General features: G+C 37.6%; 1 long non-coding RNA gene across 1 annotated transcript; it reads left to right on the forward strand.

The window, feature by feature from the left end:
• The first annotated feature begins 1,624 nt into the window (after positions 1-1,624).
• On the forward strand, positions 1,625-4,329 carry LOC113920684. Its single transcript, XR_003519345.1, has 3 exons — positions 1,625-1,671; positions 2,978-3,062; positions 4,021-4,329. It is a non-coding gene; the product is annotated as an uncharacterized LOC113920684 (long non-coding RNA).
• Positions 4,330-4,631: the final 302 nt, after the last annotated feature.

The following is a 4,631-nucleotide window of genomic DNA, read 5'->3' on the forward strand; positions in this document are numbered from 1 at the left end:
TAAAGATGAGACATTTTCCCTAAAATAAAAGATTTCCTTTTTTATTTTATGTAATGACACTGTGCCTATTATTTCCCTCCTCATCCACTTTAGGTTTTAATTCCTCTTTCTCTTTTATCAATGGTCTAATCAACAACAGTCTTCCTTTCTCATTTGTAGGACCTCTTCTCTATGGAATTGTGGTTCTCCCCAGGATCACAGTTTGGCAGCATTTGTAACTTAACAACTAAACTTGGATCTGGTAAGTAGCAGATTGTATGACACAGCTCGGTCAGAAAGCGTACATATCGTTATTTTAAAAATCTTTTTTGGGGGGCACCTGGTGGCTCAGTCGTTAAGTGTCTGCCTTCAGCTCAGGTCGTGATCCCAGGGTCCTGGGATTGGGCCCCGCGTGGGGCTCCCTGCTCAGCGGGAGGCCTGCTTCTCCCTCTCACACTCCCCTTGCTTGTGTTCCCTCTCTCGCTGTCTCTCTGTCAAATAAATAAATTAGGGGCACCTGGGTGGCTCATCAGTTAAGCGTCTGGCTCTCATTTGGCTCAGGTCATGATCTCAGGGTCGGGGTATCCAGCCCTGTGTTGGTGCTCAGGATGGAGTCAGCTGGAGATTTTCTCCCTCTCCCTCTCCCTCTGCTCCTCTCCCTGCCCGTGCTCTCTCTCTCTCTTACTAAAATAAATAAAATCTTTAAAAAAAATCTTTTTTTATTATGCCAAGCGAAGTAAGTCAGTTGGAGAAAGACAAACATCATATGACTTCCTCATATGTGGAATTTAAGAAACAAAATAGATGAACATAGGGGAAGGGAGGGAAAATGAAAATAAGACAAAACCAGAGAGGGAGACAAACCATAAGAGACTCTTAATCTCAGGAAACCAACTGAGGGTTGCTGGAGTGGAGGGGGTAGGAGATGGGGTGGCTGGGTGATGGACATTAAGGAGGGCATGTGATGTAATGAGCCCTGGGTGTTATATGCAACTGATGAATCACTAAACTCTACCTCTGAAACTAATAATACTCTATATGTTAATTATTTGATTTTAAATAAAAAGAAAAAAATCTTTTTTTTTAAATCCCTTAGCTCAGGCATAAGGGGAAATTTATTAGGAGGATATTGACCTATCCCACAGAATCCTAAGAAGATTTGAACAACCAGGAATAATTTGGCTGTGCACCAAAATACTGTCTTTAACAAAAATCCAATAGCATCTCTAAAGCAGAATTTGTAGATCTTCCCTTTACTGCAAGAGATAGATAATACAGTCTAGTTCTATTGACACCTCATTTCTGTGACTTGGTAAAAAACTACAAACTCCCGGGAGAGAGAATTTGATCAGGTAGCTTGGAGTCTGGTGGTCACCCCTGGTCAATTATCTGTGGCTACACACTGAGCCTCTTAGTAGATATGTTAAACACCCACCCTTCCCAGGGCACACTTGCCCTGAGGAGAGGAAAACAGTAGTGATTCAGGCAGTCAGCCTACGAGTGCCCACTACACTCTCTTGCAGGTCACTCCGCCCTTAAAGAACCTGGAATGCCTTAGCCCTGAACTCCTCATCCATAGTATTGTACCTCACAATGGAGGCCCTCTCATTTTCTATGCTTTGCTATTCTATAGAACCATTGATGTAGTTAGAACAGGGAAGGATTTCCTGGAATCTGAGCATACTCCACAAGGTGCTTTCTTCTCTTCCAATGTTGTTCCATTCTTAGGTGTTTCCTTGTTACTAGTATATAGTCACTATTATTTCTTCTGTTTAATTAATTAGCTAATTAATTATACAGATATTCATTGAACATGTGCTGAGTTTTGGGCTAGGAGCTGGGGAGACCCATTTTGGAACTACTAATGATGTCCAGCATAAAGTACATTTCTCCTTTGTTGGTTTAATGCTTCCCCCCCCACACACACCTTTTTTGGATCTTTACATAAGATATCAAATGTTAATTAAAGTCAAACGGTGCTTTGCATTTTACCCAGATTTCAGGTATATCATCTTATCTATTCCTCTGAGATAAGTATCAAATACTGTTATTCTCATGCAGAAGAGGAAACTGAAGCTCTGGGAAGTTAAGTGCTTTATTTGGGTTTTTATAGCTACTCAATGGCAGATCTAGGATTCCGGTAAGTGTCTGACAGTGATTTCATATTGTAGATTGTGATTTTACTCTTCTCTCCCTCCACCACTGAAAGAACCACGAGCATCAGTACTTTGAAGATATAGGGAAGTCAAAAGGATGACAATACGTATTTGCTAAGTGTATTCTACAAGTCTAAAAATCTGTACTGGAACTATTTAGAAAACTGATAATATGTTAAGATTATATGATATTTAGAAAATTGATAATATGTTAATATTTTGGCTGGGCACCAAAATACTGTCTTTAACAAAAATCCTATAGGTTTAGCTTGGTTAAATAATTTTAAGAAAAAAATTGAAATAGTCTTACTCTAAATTTTATGATTAGATGGTCTCTAGTCTTGATTAGACATGAACCAATAGATATAAAACCACTATCCAATGTCACCAGAGGTTTTTATAATGCAAATTTGCTAGTGATAATCATTACTTGTACCAATTACCAAGTTCTTAAATTATTGGATTCCAGTAAATACTTACAATCCAAGCATGATCGCTGAATCAAATACTATTTCATTAAGGAAGGATACATCACCCATAAATATAAAAGTTAACTTCAAAATTTTTAAGCAGTTATCATGGGTAAGGATAACAAAATAAGTTTTTGAACAAAAATATCTAAGTCAGTGTCTGCGTAAATGTTAGCAAATGACACTTGAATCAGCAACATTTATTAAATATGGGCTGTGTGACTGACATGATATTATGTAAATGGAAAGCTAAAAGTAAATGAATAAAATAAATAAGAATAAAATGTCAGAAAGTTTCTTTTAAGAACTTTGATAACTTGATTTGGCGACTCGTGAATTGAGGGACTTACTTATATTTGTATTTTTTTACAGCTTTCCAACAAAGTTCCACTTAAGATTTGAGACATCCCAGTCACCTTTACAATTTGAAAATAGTTGTGGAAAATTTATCTTTATGGTATGTATATTTTGGAAAAACTTATCCATAATTCTACACTACGAAAACATCAAAGACCTTCTGAAATCAGTGTAACACGAGAACATTTCCACCACCACTTCACATACCTCCTGCTCCTTTCCTGTTCTTTCCATGTGCCTCTACCCACCTGATCCCATCCCTCAACACTTTTGGCATTAATAATTTTGAGACATTCAAAATTCATCCATGCATTCAAACCACTATTTTAAAGAACCCATGATATACCAGACACTGTCAGTGGTGAGGCTGAGGCAGTAGTAGAAGAGAGAGAAGATGGCGGTATTTTATTGTTATTGGCAGTGGGAATGGAGAGGGGTGGATGGAGGCGAGTTATTTGGGAGATATAATTATCCTTTCTTGGTAATTGAGGAATGTGGGGAGGTATCTGTTTCCCAAGGTTTGGTCACCGAATAGAATATATTAGATATAGTTGCTCAAGCAATTTTTGTTCCAGAAATCTGAACTGATTTCTAATGAAAGCATTTTTAAACATTTTATTAGTGCTCATGTTCAAAGCAGCCATAGGAAGGTAAATATATTTTGAAGATGCATTCAGTTTTCCCGATGTTTGTTTTTGCATCATTATGAGATTTATACCAAATATGTTCAACATAAAACTTTAAAATACACTTATAAGAAAGCAAAACAGGCTTGTCAACAACTAAATAGGTTGTCAAAATAAATCTGTATAATGTCAGATAAAAGTTACAAACATTGAATAAAAAATTTCAATGTGAGTTTTAAGGTTCCATTTTTAAACAGCCTCAAACAAATGTCTTTTCAAAGCTTTCTTTTGCCAGTAGATGTTATTACTAAGGAGGGATAATTTCACTAGTAGGTGCATTATGGCCACCTAAATTAGGAGAGTCCACATCCCCACAGATGTTTCTCAGACAAGCAGATGGGGACTTCATGGACGATTTGTCCTTCTTCCCAGGAGCAAGTGTCATCTGGAGGAGACTGGAAACCTGCCATTTGGTACCACGTCAAAACACTCACTCGACCTGAATCCATATTCCAGTTGTTGTCATGATGTAGCAACTTTTATCTTGAGCTTAACATGTAAACAAAATACTCACCATGAGGCAAGATGGAGGTCTCACAGTTCTTTGGATTTAAGTGTGTATACTTCTCTCAATTTCTTCCTTCTACAAAAGGACTGCATCCTTTGGCTAGGTTTTAATGAAACATTTCAAACACCCAAAATGCCTAAGGATAAGATAGTCGATACTTAACGAATGTACCATCCCAGCTTGAAAATAAAACTTGAAAAACAGACGAGCTCTGGCTCTTTCAGATCACGTTTCTCTACGTAGCCATGAGAGGTAGCCTCTATTTTGAATTTTGTGTTTTCTGTTCCCATGCATTTCTTTATAGGTTTACTATGCATATATTAAACATATAATATTGTTTGGCAGGTTTTAAACTTAAAACAAATAGCGTACTGGTTATTCAACAACTGTCTCTGCTTCACACCTGTATTCTATACTCTGCTCTACGATGCTGGGGCAGGGACACTGCAGACAACATTTCTGCTTCAGCAGCTGG

Source organism: Zalophus californianus, chromosome 3 (genome assembly GCF_009762305.2).
Source record: "Zalophus californianus isolate mZalCal1 chromosome 3, mZalCal1.pri.v2, whole genome shotgun sequence".
Classification (NCBI taxonomy): Eukaryota; Metazoa; Chordata; class Mammalia; order Carnivora; family Otariidae; genus Zalophus; species Zalophus californianus.